The sequence below is a fragment of the Cetorhinus maximus genome, chromosome 35, assembly GCF_964194155.1.
Source record: "Cetorhinus maximus chromosome 35, sCetMax3.hap1.1, whole genome shotgun sequence".
NCBI lineage: Eukaryota > Metazoa > Chordata > Chondrichthyes > Lamniformes > Cetorhinidae > Cetorhinus > Cetorhinus maximus.
In genome coordinates, this window is record NC_135913.1 from 10329480 (window position 1) to 10349547 (window position 20068).

The following is a 20068-nucleotide window of genomic DNA, read 5'->3' on the forward strand; positions in this document are numbered from 1 at the left end:
TAATTTATATAGTTTCTTCTTTTCCCACCTATTTCCATTATTTTTAAATCTAAAACTAAAACTTTGTTAGTCTTTCCACCCCACCCCCACTAGAGCTGTACCTTGAGTATCCTGCCTTCCATTCTTAATTGGCACTTTTCTTAGATAATATCACCAACTTCAACACCTCTTTGATCATTTTGTCTGTGACATCTTTCGATTATCTGCTCCTATCACTGCTTGCTTATCCCCACAATCACCCCACCCTCAACTTCTCTCTCCCCCCGCCGCCCCCCACCCCCCTCCACACCTTAGACCAGCTTATATTTCACCCCTCTCCTAACTATACTCAGTTCTGCCGAAGGGTCATGAGGACTCGAAACGTTAACTGATTTCTTCTCCACCGATGCTGCCAGACCTGCTGAGTTTTTCCAGGTAATTCTGTTTTTGTTTTGGATTATGCGCCTCTTTTTTGTCCGTCCTGTCAAAATGTTCAACCAGAAGTTTTACTACTTTATAATCGATTTGCCAGATCTTTGTCCAGTCACGTAACCTATCTATCTCCTTATGTCCTCTTCACATCTTACTTTTCTACCTACATTTGTGTCCTACTCACTTTCCTGTCTACCTCACCGGATATTCAAGTCTCATTTGTCACTTTTAGAATGTTGTGAATGGAGAGTTATTCCCGCCGGTAAATTTTGAAAGCGATAACAGCACGAACTACAATTTATAGTGCATTTGAAAACATGAACATTTCACCTGGTGCCAATCTCCTGCCTTCTCCCCACAATCCTGCACATTGTTCGTTTCCCAATCATCATCTAACCCCCTCTTGCTCTGGGGGAGGAAGTGGGAATGCAGCCTGTGTCTGGGACGGTGGGTATTAGAGGAATGGCCTCTGCTCCTCACAGACATAAAGAAGTGGTCACATTAAAAATCCTTTGTGTGGTCCACAGGCCAGTCCCCCAGTACCCACTGCTCCCAGGGGCATTTCTACTTCCTGTGCTGGCCGGTGCCCTTTTTCTGCTTGTGATCGGTAAGTGAGGAAGGTCCACGTGGATCAGGAGTGAGCGAGACCGAGAATGTGAGAGGTTGGAGCCTCAGGCCCGAGCAGGGAGAGGCCAAAACGTTTTAAGTCCGGCGCAGGTGAAGGGCGAGGCCGGAACCATGTGGATCCCGAGAGAGGGAGGAGTGGCGAATGCAAACAATTATTTTGATATTGGGGAAGGGGAGGGGGAGTGAGGCCAGCATGGAGACGGGGGAGGGGGAGACAGGGCGGCATGGAGATGGGGGTGGGGGGAGTCAGGACGGCATGGAGACGGGGGAGGGGGAGACAGGACGGCATGGAGACGGGGGAGGGGGAGTCAGGACGGCATGGAGACGGGGGAGGGGGAGTCAGGACGGCATGGAGACGGGGGAGGGGGAGTCAGGACGGCATGGAGACGGGGGAGGGGGAGTCAGGACGGCATGGAGACGGGGGAGGGGGAGTCAGGACGGCATGGAGACGGGGGAGGGGGAGTCAGGACGGCATGGAGACGGGGGAGGGGGAATCAGGGCGGCATGGAGATGGGGGAGGGGGAATCAGGGAGGCATGGAGACGGGGGAGGGGGAGTCAGGACGGCATGGAGACGGGGGAGGGGGAGTCAGGACGGCATGGAGACGGGGGAGGGGGAGTCAGGGCGGCATGGAGACGGGGGAGGGGGAGTCAGGGCGGCATGGAGACGGGGGAGGGGGAATCAGGGCGGCATGGAGACGGGGGAGGGGGAATCAGGGCGGCATGGTGATTGAGGGTGGGAGGAGGGAAGCATGACCAGCCTAGACTTGTTTTTAGTGGGGGAGGTGGGTGAGAGGGAGGAAGAACTGGCTTGAAACAACTACCCTGATTTTTTTCGGATATTCTTTGAAATAAATGGCCCGTTAACCTAATCTTTCCGTGTGGAAGGGCTGTGACATTGAGAGAATTCTCTGCTTCATCCTCCGAATGTGATCTTTAGGGAGCGGGTCACATTCCTGCTGCAGTTTGAAACCTCCTCCACATGGTGAGGCCGCTAGTAATGCAGCACTCGGCCCTGTGCTGAGTCAGCCTGCATGGTGCACCCTGGGCTAGAAATTGGACTCCCTCTGCTTTCTGGATGGAGAGCAGAGAAACAATGACCGTCGGCCAGTCCTCACCACAAGGGGATCTGCAAAACCTCCAGCACATTCGGGAGATGATCCTCGCTACATGTTTATCTCAACCGCGGAAATCTCTTCACCTGCCGCTCGTGCTTTATTCAAGAATTGTTTCAGTTTCCAGCCTTTCTCAGTGCCATCTCCGCATATAGGGAGATGTTTTCTTCAACTTAGTTTAGAGTGGACAAAATGTCCACTTGAGGTTTAATAATTACACCCAGTTGAAAATGGTCTAGAAACATCTGCATTCCAATAGAGATCAAACAAATCTCTAGATTGGTATAGTCACCAATCCTTGTCATAAAGTATTCCCAGATCTTTTCGCTTCCCGCCACCAATATTCAGTCTTTTCTGACCATTGCTGCCATTCTGTCCATTGACCATTCTCACACCCTGAGCAGGTTCTTATCAGGCTTTGTCCACTTTTATTACCATACCTTTCGGCCATCTGGACATCAGTGACCTTTTTGCTTCCGAGAGTTCGGCGCCTCCGGCAGATCCAGCCGCAGCGAGCCGAAAGTTATGTCTGGTTTTCTGGATCACGGAGCTGCTGACCAGGATTGAGCCGCTGTCTGCCGTGAGTGACCAGAAGGATCGAGAGGGAGGGGAGACGCGCCCTGTCAAAGAGAAGGGGCGAGGGAAGGTCTTGGGGAAAATTTTGAGAATAAGCGGTAAGATTTGTTCTTTATTTTCTCCTCCTGTAACATAGGGAAGGCCACAGTGGCGTTGAGCGCATTTGACAGAGAAAAAATAGATTATTGAATAGGCCTGGGGTCATGGAAAACAATGTAGAGTGTAAAACTAGCCAGAAAACCGTTCAAAACATCAGTCTGCACAATCGTTTCTTCAATGCTCCCGTTTAGATGTGCGTGTATAGGTCAAACTCAACCATTTCATTTTTTTAAAGATACTAATGTTTATTTTGCAACCTGAGTCAAGAGTTCGAAGGAATGTTTACAAAATCTTTCGCTATTTCCACATTAAGTCACGATCAATACTCAAAACTAACAAAAATACAAAATAAAGGCCCAGCCTCCACAAGAAGCCAAACCTACGGTCCAATAATGTTTTAGAAAATGTTCCAATGTCACTTCAAAATAGTCTGGAGGCAATGTAATGAAGCAAAGAGTTTAAGCACTCTGCTTCCGGTTCCGTCGTACCAGCTGGGTGTCTTTGGGCATTACGGTCACTCTTTTGCCATGGATGGCACACAGGTTGAAGTCCTCAAACAGGCCAACCAAGTAGGCCTCTCTGGCTTCCTGCAATGCTCCAATTGCCGCACTCTGAAACCGCAGGTCAGTTTCGAAGCCCTGGGCAATTTCCCTCACCAGACGCGGGAAGTACAGTTTGCAGATAACCAACTCTGTAGAATTCTGGCATCGGCAGATTTCTCGGACCGCGACTGTACCCGGCCTGTAGTGATGAGATTTCTTCACTTCCCCAGTGGAGAGGGCACATTTCCGGGCTGCCTTTGTGGCCAGCTGCTTCCTGGGCGCTTTGCAGCCGCTGGACTTCCAGGCTATCTGTTTGGTATGAGCTATCTCCACTCACAGGATCAACTTGACCACCTGCAATAGTGAACTCAGGTACATGATTTATGTTCTTGTCTGCAGAGCGCAGCACAAGCAATGATCATTGCACTGTTACTGAGGCAGATACTAATAGCTGCAATAAACAAAGAACCCTTTTATTCAATCCTATTCATTGTGAATTGACTGATTTCGGAGAGATTCAAATATTACTTTTGCAGATTTAAAGAAGGAGCTGAAGGCCGCCCAGCACACTGTTGACCTGCAGCTGGGCGCTGCTGCTGACCGGGCTGCAGGAGCGAGCGCACAGAAGGTGAAAAAAGTGAAGATCAAGGGCCGTGTGCAGCCTCCTGCTGCTGGACTCCATGGCAATGGGGGTGGCCCTCCACAGAAAAATGGAAAACAGTGTCATTCACCGGGGCCTGGGTTGTAGACGAGCCGACTGCTGTTTGCAGGGATAATGGCTAAGCTGGAGGATGAGGAGGAGGAGGAACCACCTACAGCCAGAACCGTGTCAACCTCCACCAGCGGCACCGAGCGGTGGTCAGCATTGGTGAAAACCGACACTCTGTACAGTGACAGCGGAAAGGAGCCGAGTGAGGCAGCCAGAGGGAAGGAGGAAAGGCAGCAGGAGGCTGAGACTCAACGATTAGCCCCCGGTCAGAATGAAAACAGCCACATCAGGCCAATGAGACACAGAGCCCCTCACCAGCTGCATTCACAGCCACATTCTGCTGGACTTCACTTGGTAACAGCTGAACTTACATGGGTGTGTAATGCACATGCACGGTCCAGCATCGCAGTTCGAACACAACTTTATCCACCTCCATACATACTAGAGTTCAGCTACCGAGTCCGAATGGCTGAAATGGAAGCCCCGATGTAGGAGAATGTTATCCGGCGTATAGAGAACGATAGACCGCGGGCCCAATTGAACAGCTGGACCAAGGTACGAGCATGTCCTCTGTGTGACAAGCTGGGTAAGAATTCCCTGTCCCATGCTGCCTCCCACAAATCAGCAGCTTCCTGTACAGTGTGTGATTGCCGTGTCCCCGCACATTATGATGAATTGTGTGAGGCGCCTGAAAACAGATTTGTGTGAATAGAGATTCTGCCATTGAATGTAGCGAAATTCACGTGGATCATCCCCCTGCCCCCGCCCCTCGGCCCTCTCCACGGCTTCTGAATTTATAGCCCTTGGATTTGTATGGGGAGCAAGATAAAGTATTCTGCGAGTTTCCTCTTTCCATTGAATCTGTGAATCCTGGAAAGCTCATGCGGGGCATTTTTGGTCCCTTGGACGGGAAGGACAGTGGCAATTGACAGCAGGTCTGAAGATGAAAAGTGGGTGAGTGTTTGTGGATCCCTCCCTCCATTACCTGAACTCAGGTCAAACTGAGAGGTCACATCATGTTCTCACACTCGACTTTCCCGAGAATATGCTCACAAGCAATGGATCAGGGAGAATGGGGGCTACATCAATGAATTGGCCTTTTTCTCTGGTCATATCACTGGATTAGTAATCCAGAGAGGCTAATGCTCAGGGGATACAGGTTCAAATCCAAGTACGGCAGCTGATCGAATTTCAAATCAGTTGAGAAATTCTGGGATATAAAACTAATTTAAATAATGCTGACTCACATTAGACTATCATCGGTTGTTGTAAAAAAACATCAGGTTCATAAATATCCTTTAGGGATGGAAATCTGCTGTCCTTTCCCAGTCTGGCCTGCAGAAATGTGGTTGTCTCTTAACCATTCTCAAGGGATGGGGATGCCGGCCTTGTCAGGGATGTTACATTTGAGAGAATGAAGAAAGTCCTTGCTCTACCGCTCTGTAAGGCATATAGTGGCCTGCCTAGTTCAGCCTCGAAGCTTTGAGTTATTCTTGTCTCCGGGTTGGGAATTTAAATGAGAAATCGCAGCGATCAGGCTTTGACTCGCTCTTTATGATGGTTCAATGTCCATCACTGAAACATTTTAAAAAATATTTTGCAAACAGACCAGCAGTTATTCCGAGCATTATGCAGACCTCAGGGGGTAACTGCCAATCAACCACACATGAATGCCGAAATTACAAAGTTGCAGGGCCCTCAAGAATCCATTTTCACACAAAGGATACCTGCTGGAGGCAGGATTGAAGAATGGGTGTGGGAAAGGAGATTTGAGGCAAGTACAATTCACTCAGGAAATGAAATCACATTGTCTAGTTTTCACATCCCATCGTATTTTAGCAGCAACACACATTTGCAGCCATCGGACTATCAGGGTCTCAAATTAATTCCCTAACTTTCAGAACCCTGGGCACAAGAAGGTGGAACTGCAACATCGTCAAATGTGTTTTGTAGCACCGGAACAATTGGAGACTCTGAAAAATTTAGAGAAGAGAAACCTGGTTATAAGCCGCCTGGTACATGCACTCTTCACTAGTGATGTCCTGCACAAGTCAAGCTGCAGGGGCGCAGCTTCTACAGCAGACGGGAGGAAGCCTTTACCCTTGGAGGTCATTGGATGAGTGCATATGTCAATCAGTAACCAGTTATTTGTAAAGCAATTGAATGCAGTGCATGTAATTCCCAGGAGCTGCTGGGTGGTCAACTGAACACTCGGTCTGGGTCCAAATGTTTCACTCAAAGAGCCTCTGTCTTGTGATTTTAATAAGCGAATGCGTTACCTTCTCGGAGTTCATGAGACAGCACCATCGACAGGATGGAGAGCCAGTGACGGGAGAGACAGAGCTGAACCGAATAATAAACAGCTGCTGCACAAATGCAAGACGGCGGCCCAGCAGGAGGCTGGACCCAATAATGAGAGGGGGCGGGGGGCTTCCCCCGTCACTGCAGGGTGAACATAAATATATGTTTTTCATTTTAACATTTGGGTGTTTTTTCCCCTCATTGGGTTCCTGGTCGGGAAATGTTTCAAGAGGAAAAATAAATCCCAAAATGGGGTCAGAAGGAGTGTTATTTTGCCAGGATTTGCCACAAAACAGATAACCTGAATTAATGACATTTTCATTGTCTCTGAACTCTCCTAGACTTTCACTGCAGGTACAGGATTTACATTTTTTCGTCAGTCGTGCGCATTATTGAGCACAGGCGTGTGCCGCGTATTTACTGACAATTCCCCATATTGGCAACTTCCCTGGAAGTTTGGTGTGAGTGTTTCATCCGCGGATCTCACTGGCCGTCAGATTTTCCCATTGCTAAACCGAGACATTACACAAAAGAGGAATCCTTCACGATATGAACGTGCTGATCGGAGGATAATTCAATTTCTTTCATTCTACAAATCTATCAATTTGTGGGTTATTAAGCATCATAAGTTCCTGACAGCAATTGAACAACAGCGACTTCAATCAGAAGTCTCGGAAACAACTGATGGAAGCCCCCTCCAGTCCCACATTTTGCCACTTCAGCATTTTCATTTGTTACTGAGTGACGTTAACCCCAGGTTTCTCTACTCTGTGCCAAAGTTCAGCAGTTCCTCGTTAGTATAGTGGTTAGTATCCCCGCCTGTCACGCGGGAGACCAGGGTTCAATTCCCCGACGGGGAGTAGGAGTAGTCCTATTATATTTATTAAGAGGAAACACACGAAATGTCTTGGGCATTGGTTGATATGCCGGTGATAGTGCAGATAAAGATTTGGTCTCAGCGACAGGGAGATTCAGGAACAGCGGTAGTTTTTAGAGATCCTGGAATATTAAAGTTCCCTGAGAGGAAAGGCCCTTCACACCAACAGTCAGTCGACCGTTTCCTATGTGTCCGAACACCCGACGCTGGCTCTTTCACTTCAACTGGTCTGAATCGGAATTTCAGTGAAATCAGTGAATTGACAGCTTGAACCCAGGACAGCTGGCTAAAAGAAGGTATATTAAAACCGAGAGGAACCGGCCACACTCGATTTAGTAATTAGTAATGACGAGGCAGAATTCATTAATAATCTGACAGTAAACGCGCATCTTGGTAATCTGACAGTAAACGAGTATCTTGTAAACAGTGAGTGTAACATGACAGAGTAACTTACATTGTAACATCTGCCACCATTTTATTAATTTATTAAACGTATTTTTCCCTTTATTTCCATTGCTTTTGGACGGCAGCATTTCAGGATCCTGGCATTCATCCCCGCCCGTCGTAACATTTCCTTTCTTATCCCATTGCCTCTCCTTCAGTGAACACGATGATTCTCCTAATTCCAGTTCTATTTTCTGGTCTCTGCACTAACAGCAGCTCCTTGGCACAGATGTTATTTTCTCTTTTGATCTTTCATTGAGTAAAATTTGAAAGATGCTGAAGGCCATTCATATTCCTCTCTCTTCCTCGTCGCCAATCTTTCAGTTTTCTTTCTCTGTAAATCTGTTTGTCTCTTGAACTCCCTCCTAACCCTCTTCAATTCCCGACACCAAACCACAGCTCAGTCCCTACATTTAACCCACTGACTATTCCTTTAGCGAGATCTTTCTCATGATTGCAGGAGGGATTCCATGCATTTTTTTGTAACCTTGAACAAGTAAGATCAGCTCAAAACTATTTCCGCTGACTGGGAATCTCGGACCCAGTGCCACCGTCAAAGAGTTAAAGCCAGAATTTTTACCGAGGGAATTAGAAAAAAGAATTCTACACACAAAGTGTGCGAGAACTTCTGTAAACGGCAATTTATCTGCGTCAAATGATCATAGGACAAATTGCAGGACTCCAACCGACAATCTTCTGATAACCTTGCACGACACAGGGAAGCATCTAATAGGCCCTCCGACCACAACATCAACAATGCAACAGATATCATTTCTTTTTCCGCAACGTTCAGGAGCCTGAATCAGAAGGTAGAGAGCGCCCATTGCCCCCGTGTCTGATCCCCTCCTGAATCTGAGTTATCATGGTTTCCATGAACTTTCCTTCTTATTGTGTTGTCTAAACACTGAACCACAATGAGCTCACCAGGATCCCGATACTGGAGTTACTGACAGCTGTCACCTCTCTCAGTGTTAAAAGACGGGAATCGGGCGGAATTGGGGACAACACATTTCCTGGGAGACCGGATCCTCACTAAAAGACCGGGAAGGGGAGAGTCAGGAACAAAACAGCTGTGACACTCCGCTCTGTTCACTGACTCTTCATCCCTCTCAGTGAACCCAGTGCCAGGAATTATTGATATTAATGGTTCATGAACAGCAAATGTCCTGCAGGGAATTATCCCAATTGGACGAGCTAAAGGGGCAAATGTCAGCTTTAAAGGGTCTCAGTCCTTGGCCACAGTCTGGGACATTTTGGTCAGCTTCTGATTGCAGTGAAATGTGAAAAGTCCCGCAGCGACATAATGTTCCAGAGATACAGACACAGTAACAATCCTAATATTGAACAATAATGGCTGACGCTGTTCCCATTTTACACCTAATATCTCTGGTAAAACTGCATGATATTAGGCAGACTGGCAGGCTGTTATCAGATGAACACACAGTACTTGAACATTCTAAACATCGGCCAATTGCGGCCCTGCCTCAGCTCATCTGCTGCTGAAACCCTCATCCATACCTTTGTTCACTCTAGGCTTGAATATTCCAGTGTTCCCTTGGCCGGCCTCCCATCTTCCACCCCACACATACCTGTGCTCATCCAAAATTCTGCTGCCTGGAACTTCACCTGAAAACATGGGAAAAGTCCGCTAAACTGGAAGACGATGGAAACAAAATCCGCGCCAGGGCGGGAACACTAGTGAACATTGTTAATGATCAGTTTGTTGATCACCCGTTTTTGCAGTTTGTTCAGTTGCTGAGAAATGAACATTTGTGTTCCTAAGCAAATCAGAATGGCATATTCTCCCAATAGATCAGCACAGAGACCGCTGTTATGCTCACTGTAGCAGTTTTCACAGTGACATACTTTGCTTTAAAATTCTGGCCATAGATCGCTGACAGTGACAGTGACAATTGAAGATTGGAAATGGAGCTAATTTGCGAATGAGAAGTAAGGCGGCCACTTCAGTGCTAACTTATGACGGGTGTTTCAGCGCGAAATGACGGAGTGCCTGCTCAACTTAAAGTTTGGTACTGCCATAACAATGACAGTGTTGGAGAAGAATTAATGTGTAAAGACTTTGCTGAAAGTTTGCTATTCTAATATATGAAGAACATGAACAGTAGATCTGCTGTTTCCAGACACCATATAGACAGAGATACATTTGGAAAGGCCGCAGTTTCTTCTGGCGAGAATCATGATTGTCAATAGGTTCGCTGTAAGAAAGAGGGAAACGAGATCAGTGATAGCGACAGCCAGAAAAATATCACAGTATGTAGGGGGAATGTTCAGATGTGCTCCGACTGAGAATTATGAACCTTGATTCTTTCCTATCATTCATGCAGACACTTATTCACAACATGAAAACAATACACGCTCAATATCCTTCCAGTACACTTCTTTGAGACAGTATCAAGGCAGCAGGGGGGCGGGGGTCACTCGGATTCTGTGTCTGGAATGGTACCGAAGAACGACCCAAGGACCATCGACACTCAGTCCTTGCTGACTGACCGCGCACCAGCCGGAACGTTGGAACTATCGTATTTGTAAATTGAAAGCTTCAGGTTACCAGCGAGCTGGAAGGGAATGAGTTTCCCCAGAGCTGCCTCATTGTCCCGATCTTCACAAAGCTGTTCAGCAACATCAGCGCTCCCCTTCTGAATGTTCAAAATATTCCGCCGAAAGCAAACCTCAAGCTGAAAAACTTCTCGCCCTCAACAGGCTGATATCTTATCCAATCTCTCTTTTTCTATTTATTACATGAGATATGGATATGCCTCCACGACCAGCATAAGTTGCTCATCCGAAATTGCCTTGAGAAGGATTGCTAAATTTACAAAGTGAAAGCACTTCAATCATTGAAGTAAAATTAGTTTTGAGATGTTGCCCTGTCCTCAGGATGATGCAAGTGAAGCTTGGAATTGGAACTGAATTGCGAATGAGAATTAAAACGATCACAGTGTTTACAAATTATGAGGGGTTCTTTAGCGAGAAATGGCCGAGTGCCTGTTGCATTTTAAATTTGGCAGTAAAAGCCGGGGAAGTTGCAAGTGCAGGAAACTGAAAGATATTTCCACCTGGCTCTCAATCAGCGGCTTTAGGCGATTGGAGCAAATTGTGGAACCAGTAAATGAGAGAACAAATAACAGGCCGACTGCCCTCGGTGATTTATAAATCTATCCCAGTAACAGTCATACAGCAAAACTACTAAACCGTGGGGAGAGCTCACAGTAATTTTGCGTTGGGTTTACCCTCTGCTGGGTGATTTCGTGGCTAAATTGTCTGAATCTGAGATTGGAATTACGGCAAGTTAGACGGGAAAACATTGGTTTCTCAGCGACCTAGTTTATCCGTCGCTTACAAGTAGCTCAGCAATGAAGTAGACGTTGCGCGGTTCAGTATTTTAAATCGTTCGGGCATGTTGGAGAATAATTAACAACACATTAGGAGTATATTGTGCTGCTTTTTTAAAAGACATCTCGAAGCAGCAAATGTTTTTTTGGCCTCGCCAGCAGCTGACTGACTGTTGAGAAATTTGATAATGGATAGACTTTGCTGACAGATGCAGTATTTGCGTGAAATTGTTGTGAAGCGAGTTATTGTTGTCGTGTAGAGGGCTGTTGATAGCTTCAATACAATCACTTTATGGTAGGCTAGTATGATTGGTTGCGCTGTCGCTTGCAAGTTGTCTCGAGGTACTTTGCCTGCAGCATTGCAGCGAACGGCAGGTATGGGCACAGTTAACAGAGATGTCACTGCTCGTCTGCAAGTGTTTCGCTGTACAGGAGAAAATATTTGTTGCCATGATGTTGACCGGTTTATTGCACAGAAGTGTGAAAAGAAGGACAGATTTGTTAGGACAAGAGGCAGAAATTTTCCAAAGGCAAGAAGTGTGGAAGAGAAAAAGACTCAACCTGCGATGCCGCAGGAGAACACGGTCCTATTCGAAATCCTATTCCGATGTGACAGTATAGGAATTACAACAGAACCTCGATCAATGGAACAGTAGAAGGACTGCAACTGAACTGGAATAGGGACAGAATTACCATACATCTCCCATGTTTCGTTGTTCAATGGGGATCGAACCCGTGAGTTTTAACGCTATTAGCACCATTCTCTAACCATTGGAGCTAACTGATCAAAAACAGAAAGTGCTGGGAAAACTCAGCAGGTCTGACAACATCTGTGGAGGGAAAGACAGAGGTAACATTTCGAGTCCGTATGACTCTCAAGAGGTTTTTCCAGCATGTTTTGTTTCTGTTTCAGATTCCCAGCATCCGCAGCATTTTGCCATTATCTCGGAGCTAACTGGTCGCCAAGCTGCACGTTTCCTAGTTTGATCAAATGCTTTTCAAATTCAGTGTAACAGTGAGTGGAGAATTCAGCATTCTTCCTTCCCTGACTGATCCTGCATAGGCTGGAACTCTCGTATTTGCCCAGTCAAAGCTTCAGGTTACCCGGGAGCTGTAAAGATATATTTGCCCCAGAGATGCTGAGCAGAGCGTCTTTTGCAAGTGTTCCGTTGTACAGTAGCAAAGCTTTGTTGTCTTGTCGCCCACAAATTTGTGGCACAGAATTGTTAAAAGGACGGATTTGTCAGAACTAGAGGCAGAAATGTCCCAGACGCAAGAAGCATGGATGGAAAAAGACACAGCCTGCAACGCTGCAGAAGAACCTTTCTTTCCATGTGACAGCGTCGGAATAACAACTGAACCTGGTCCGGGCTTTAATTACTTCTAAGTCGAAATAATACATTGGCCCGTACGGGGCTCGAACCCGCGACCTTGGCGTTATTAGCACCACGCTCTAACCATCTGAGCTAACCGGCCACCTGGTGCGGTTTCCCTAGTATCTGGTTTTTAAATTTAACGGGCAGTGAGTGGAGGATTCCGCAATCTTCCTCGCTGATTGATCGCGCACAGGCTGGAAATCTCGTATTTGCCCAGTTGAAAGTTCAGGTTACCAGCGAGCTGTGAGTGTCTGTTTCTCCCAGAGCTGCTGAATGATCCGATCTTCACAAAGCTGTTCAGCAACAGATACGTTCTCCTTCTTGTCAATGATGAAAAGATTCTGTCCAAAGCAAACCTTAAACTGCAAAATCTCCCGTCATCAATAGGCTGGTATCTATGCAATCTCTTTTCTATTTATTTCTTGGGATGTGGGCATGTCGCGCATGACCCGTGCAAGTTGCTCATTCACAATTGTCTTCGGAACGATGCTAAATTATATAAAATATATAAGCACTTCAAACACTGAAGTAAAAATAGTGTGGAAATGTTGCTCTATCTCAAGGATGTTGGAATTGCAGCGTGTGGATTTCATGGCGAATTAGGAGGAAATTGCTCACAATCGGGCAAACTCACGACGGGGGCTTCAACGAGAAATTACCGAGTGCCTGTTGAAATTTAAATTTGGTGCTATCATTCGCGGGAGTTGCAATGTCAGGGAACTGAAATATATTTCCGCCTGGCTCTCAATGGATGACTTGAGGCGCTCAGGACAAGTTGGGAAAGCGGTAAGTAACAGGCCAACTGCCGCTGTGATTGATGTATTTATTTGATTAACAGTCGTACAGCAGCGCCGCTTCACAAGCCGCAGAACGACATTGTAGGGGAGCTCAATATTGTTTTGCCTCGCGTTTACCCTCTTCTGGCTGTCTTGATAATGAAGCGTTGGAGATTGGTTGGAATTAGACGGGGGCGGCATTGATTTCTGAGCCCAGGAGGTTATGTGTCACCAATCAACGGCGCGTAGTTATAATGCAAAGTTTTCAAATCCCTTGCACTGTTTTGCTGCAAAAATCATTGGTATTTGTTTATCGGGCTGCATGGCAGAGCCAATGGAGAGCTTACATTTAAAACAGCGCCCGGGCACCGACGTAAATCCTGAAAACATCAGCGTTAAGGGTATTTGGGAGATGGATTTATACCAACCAGGTTTCTCTCCTGAAAAAAGCCACATGCATATTTAGCCGTGCTTTTCATGGCACATATTAACTATTTGGAAATATATATAGCGGGAATCTTCATGAAGTTTCACGCAAGGAGAAAAGTGGCTGTGTTTGATAGTGAGGAGGTTTGATAGCAGGAAGATATCAATTAACTGGTTAGATGGTCAGAAAAGTGCCAAATGGAATTCAACCCGGGGGAGAGCGATGTAATGCAGCTGGGGATCTCAAACAGGTCTAAGGGAATACATAATTAATGAAGAGAGTATTGGGAGGTTTAGAGGAAGTGATGGACATTGGAGCGAATCTCCACAGATTCCAGATTGTTACATGAAAAGGCGATGAGGTGTCAAGTAGAATCATTTCGCTTCTTAGACGAGACTTAAATATACTGGCAGGGAGGTTATGGTGGAGCTGTATGAATCATTAGTAAGGCCACAATTTGAGTACTGTGTGCAGTCCTGGTCACCTCATGGAAATTACCAAATTACAAATCGATGGTGGAGCTCCGGCATGATGAACGTGGATAGCCGGTGGTATCTGCTGCTAACAATGTGACCCAACGTTAGATAAAACTCGTCATCCGAGATTCAACAGTGACCCTCATCAATATTCCACAACCCAAGCTCTGACCGGAGGCATATATTAACTTTTAACGGATCCACACAAATTAAGTCCGCTCAACTGAACAACACAACAGAATCTTCTATGTATCTGTTGCATTTCACAAACTCCCCACCCCTCCCCTTGCCAATGTGCTTGAAAGGAGCGTTATATATCAACATTTAAAACGAAGTTTCACAAGGAGGTATTTAGGAAAATGACGAATTGTCTGGCCAAATGGGTAGATTTGAACGATTGTTTGAAAGAAGAAGAGAGAGGTAAAGGGGGACATAGCTTAAGGGAGGGAATTCCAGATGTCACGAACGTTCACTAATTCCCATAACACTATTGTGATTTATTGTAGAAGTAGGTAATAGTGGGATTTGATTATTTTCTCTGAGTGTGTGTGGGATTTAATTGAATTGGAAACAGCTGGTCTGGAGCCTTTGACTCATCAACTGAATCTAGGTTTGAAATGCTAAATGGGAAAACATGGCTGAAGTCTTAGAATGTGAGGTGAGCAGAATTTGCAGCTTTAGATAAATCACAGCAGTTTGAATTTCAAAGAGACGGTTGGATGTTACACCTAGCCGGAGAAGGCAAGCAATCAGCAAGTTTTTTTTCCAAATGCTCCTGATAATATTAGCACTATGATTAGCAATATGATTCATATTATGAGAAAGGTAAAGTTTCAAAGACATATGTGAACAATGGGGCTTAAATTAAAAAGGACAAACATGTATAAAGGAGAATGATGGCAGGGAAGGCATTCTAAGGTCGACTGGAAGTGCAAACAGCCTTCAGTATTTGTGCATTAAGCCTGCTGTCTACACAGACCGAAGCTTGGAAGAGCCACTTTGATTACTTCTGCCCAGGGTATTGTGTCGACGTGCTGGGGTCTGTTTAAATATATTTGTATTTACTATTTCCTTAACGGGAGTGTAAGTGGAGGCGAGGTTAATTAGGGGTTTTAGGAATTAATACAGTAGTAATTTGTAGACCTATGTTGTGCTTGAAATCCTCTTACATGTATTATATGTTCCGCACAAAACATCAGACAATTACCTGAAACCGTTCGATCTTCACCTTCACGTCTTCAGCCATTTCCTAATTTCCCGGTCAACGCAGAAATTAAAGCCGCGATTCATCAAATCCTGCAGCTCAAAAGGAGGCCTGTCGGCCCGTCGACTCTTCGCCGGTTCTTGGAAAGAGCAATTTTGTTCCACAATCAAGCTTCCCACATCACGCTGTAAATTAGTTCCCTTAAATTCAGATTGAATCTCATTCCACCAACCTTTCAGACAGTAAAACAATGCAGCGTGATTACTGGGAATATTAAAAAAAAATCCTGGAAATACTCAGCCGGTCAGGGGGCACCTGTGGAGGCATCAAAGTGAACTGTGCAGGTCGATGACTTATCATCAGAAATGAAGAAATATATCAACATACCATGTTTTAAAAACGTGGAGAGCAGGAAAGGGCAGGATGTACAAAGGCGAATGTCTGTGATGGTGGAGGGAGAGAAAATGTTTCATGAAGCAACATCTATCGAGGGTTGTAATGGTTATGATAAAGAATGAAAAGATATGTCCAGATGGGGTTGAGAATGGCTGCATAGCAACAGTCCGAATGTAACATGAAGGGGCAAAGATAGAAACGTGACGAAACTAAACCTGTTAAACCCAGTAAGAAATAACATGGAGGCTGATGTTATGAAGGTTACATCAACGTAACAATGTCCGCAAAAAACATTTGCGTTTACGTACCGATATTAAGAAGCCCGAAAGGACCAATATTACATTTAGAGGTGTTTACTTAAGGAAGCACTTTGATTTTTTACAGGTTTAACAGACCAAGGGAGGAGATTGACCGATTTATGTTACTGCACGTTATGCAAGAAATAGTGGGGAGGGTTAAATGGTGGATCGTTTTAATTCTGGTCTCGGGCTGGCAGATCCATTTACATCCCTACACTTATTGATTCACACAATGTAAATGTTACTCCGAGTGAGCTGTATTTCTTTCAAGGTAATGGTATCACACTTTCCCCAAACAAACACCATAATAAATGGTTTACCCACTCGTGAAATCCATCTCTGTGCCTTTGGAGCTTCCGTTTTCAATTTCTGCAACTTAGTAGCTCCCTGAAATAAATACACCCTTCAAAGCTGTGAAGGTCCAGTGCACAGGCCAGGATAACAACAATTGTCACGTCCCACGCCACTGGTTAAAACAAATAGTTGTTGCAAGTGAGAAGATTTGTGAAATGAAGCCAAAGGGAGGCTGCCGGTCTGTCTGGGGGGGAAATGCGCTGCAGGCAGTGAAATACCAAAGAAGGAAATGGAAAAAAGATAAACACTGTGAAGACTCTTCTTAGGCAGTGAAGGCAGCGATGGGAAACATGTTCAATACAGCCCAGAGAGCCGGGTCGGTAGAGCATCAGGCATTTATTCTGAGGGCTCATGGCTCCAGACCTAGTCCAAGTGCAGCCTTTTGGGTCAAACGGCTTAGTCCCAGTGAAATGACAGTTTAAAAAACAAAGAATGCTGACTTATTCAAGAGAACAGGAGAGATGGATATCTTTAATCGGTTTGCAAAAAATAAAGAATTTTTTCTCGAAATTTCGGCGTCCTCGATCATTTTTAGAAATTATTTCTAGATTCCCAGCTGCTCTAAGTGTGATAAGTTATTCTGGACTTTTCCCTTGGTTGGCCGAAACACTGTCGCTGTGAATCAGTGCCAACAATATGTACTGATTCAACTCCATTCGTCCCGCCGGTGGAAGCAGTTTCTCCCTATTTAAACTAACCCTAGATTCTAACAGGGTAGAAACCTCGATCAGACCACACTTCATTCTTCTTTTCTTAAGAGATTAGAAACAGGTAGAAGCCCGGAAAGTGGGGGGGGGGGGGGGGGGGGAAAGATGCAGAAAACGGCGGGGGATTGTCACTAGGTGAATGTCTCCTTCAGCGAACCAGCAAAGACAGGGCGGGCACCTTCTCTGCTTTACCCTTCCTGTAATTATACAAATCTAAAATTATCAGAACTGAACTCCTAAAGTGACCGACTAAACTCGGGAATAAGCACTACTTCCAATCCAGTGTCAATGTAATCCTGGTGCTTCGTCTGAGCAGCGCCTGTAAGAATATGAGAGATAGGGACAGGTGTATTATGTGGTTCACGGCTTCACAAAAATTCACGAACTTTCTGCCTGATCTGCTGCCTCAATTGTACCATCCTGAGAATTCTCAATTCGCACCGTCATACAGCGCCATCACATATAAACAATTCCTAATAAGTTTGCGACGCCAGAATTGGTGAACAATCATGTTTACAGCAAAATGGTGCTATGTAATTCGCGACATGGCATTACAAAACTCCTTTGTAGGTTTTAGGCCTGTTACATAGATCCATGTAGCAGCAAATTTAAGACACTTGTGTAAATATCTATTGGAATGAGTGGTACCTCGGACATGACAGCCTGGAAGTTGAGATCTTAAAGTGATTGTTTGTACATGTGCACTGGCGCTTAGTGAGCGATGTACCTGAAGGCCCAAATCCTTTTGCATCTATTTGTTCCCCTGTTTCTCATCACCTAGGAAATACGCCCATTGCTCATTTGGTGCCTGAAATATCTGCTCCTTGTGTATTCCCCACATCCTTTATGACTGGCTCTGCATCGACTGTTCAGCTGGTGGCACTAAAATCATGTGCATCTATTTGCTTTACAAGCGTCGTACAACAGGGTAATAATTCATTGCGAATTGTTATAAACCACGTCCGAGTGAAACAAAATACCGATATTGCAAAATATACCTCATAGCTCAGAAATTTGTTGGCGACAAATAATTCACTGACTGAGAAACCAATTTTTTCCCCGTATAAAGGTTTTGAATTAAATTTAACTCGGTTTCACTTCTTATGAAGAACACTCAGCGCAGCGCAAATACTAGCGGAAAGCAGTGAGAACTCTCCACAGTGTTGTCTTCTCTTCTGTCAAGCGGTGCTGCCACAAGCTGGCACTGAGATCAACGCATAAATGACGACTGCAGATGGATTCTTTTTTCTGCAGTTTAGTTGTTACCATATTTGTTATAAACACAACAAATCTATGAATGAAAGCCAGGTAGATAGGTCCTTCATATCCCTCTCCTTGTAACTCCGCCGAATGCTGTGAGTGAATTGAAAATTCACCGCACAGTCGGTGACCCACTTGATTTTGCGCTGAATCGCCAGTCACTAATTTAACTAATTTCCCGACATGCGCTGCCAACTTCAAGACATTTCTCCAGCCCCCTCGGCTCCTGCATCTCATTTAGCATTGACTAGTGTACCTTATATCGCCTTTCCTCTCTCTTCCTGAAAAAATGAACCACTCCTTTCTTCTCCACATTAAATTTCACCTCATGCCATCTGTTCCACCAGCCTGACAATGTCCTCTGTTGGTTTATCATTATTTTCGTCCGAATTTTACAACACTTCTGAGTTTTGTGTCATCCACAAATTTTGAAATTGTGCCCTCCACACTGACGCCGAGATCCTATGTAAACAAAAAACAGCATTGATGATACTACTGATGCCTGCAGAATCCCACCATATAACTATTCACCACGACTCTTTGTCTGCTATCATTCAGTTGACTTTGTTATTATGGTCCACTGACAGTCTTCTTTCTAAAACAATAAAGTTAACTGAATGCAACCTGCTTTTAACAAATCCAGGTATATTTTCCTTAATGAATCCGTACTTATCCATGTGGCAATGCATTTTGTATCTGGATATCGTTTCCAAAAGCTCTTCCCCAACACGAAGTTAAGCTGGTTTGTATGTGGTTTACTAAATGATCATTGAACCCATTTTGTGAACAATGGTATAACATTTGTAATTCTACAATCTTCTAGCACCGTCCGTGATAGGTAAACAGCATTGGAAATTAGCGGCCACTGCTCTCGGCAATTTCCACACTTACTCTCCTCAATACCCTGTCCCTGAGCCAATGCAGGCGATTTATCAACATTTCAGCACAACCAGGTTTCTAATGACCCCTCTTTCTACATTATTAACCCATCCAATATCGCAACTGCCTCGTGTTTCACTCTGCCTTTGGCAATATTTTCCTTTCTTGGTAAACACAATATAGGTCCTCTGGTTCCAGGCATGAAACCACGTTTCACTCCCTAATCTGTCCGTTCCTACGTTGGCAACCTTTTATATTTATGTCTATAGAGCAAAATTTTGCTGTTAATCTATTCTCCCAGTCGCTCTTCCTTTGTCCGTATTTATTTTTCACTTCCCCTCTGAACTGTCAATATTTTCCATGGTTCTCACTTGCAGTGTAGTGTCCTCAGGGTCGTGCCTCGGCCGAACCATCATCAGCTGCTTCATCAATGATCTTCCGTCCATCGCAAGGTCAGAAGTGGGGATGTTCGCTGATGATTGCACAATGTTCCGCACCATTCGTGACACCTCAGATACCGATTCAGTCCAGGTCCAAATGCAGCAAAACCTGGAGAACACCCAGGCTTGGGCTGCCCAGTGGCAAATAACATTCGCAGGACACAACTGACAGACAATGCCCATCTCCAACAAGAGAAAATCTAACCAACGTCCCTTGAAGTTCGACGGCATTACCAGCACTGAATCATAACAATCAACATTCTGGGCATTAACATTGACCAGGAACTAAACTGGACTAGCTATATAAATATTGTGGCTACAAGAGCAGGTCGGAGGCTGTGGACCCCGCGACGAGTAACTCACCTCCTGACTCCTGAGAGCCTGTCCACAATCTACAAGGCACAAGTCAGGAAGTTGATAGG

The 20068-nt window shown here is 45.2% G+C and overlaps 1 protein-coding gene and 2 non-coding genes across 3 annotated transcripts in view; 2 read left to right on the forward strand and 1 right to left on the reverse strand.

Annotated features, from left to right (window-relative positions):
• The window catches only part of LOC144672030 (NACHT, LRR and PYD domains-containing protein 3-like), a 977887-nt gene that overhangs the window by 223747 nt on the left and 734072 nt on the right, over positions 1-20068 (forward strand). The window lies entirely within an intron of this gene.
• trnad-guc (transfer RNA aspartic acid (anticodon GUC)) lies at positions 7167-7238 on the forward strand. Its single transcript has one exon. It is a non-coding gene; the product is annotated as a tRNA-Asp (tRNA).
• On the reverse strand, positions 12455-12528 carry trnai-aau (transfer RNA isoleucine (anticodon AAU)). Its single transcript has one exon. It is a non-coding gene; the product is annotated as a tRNA-Ile (tRNA).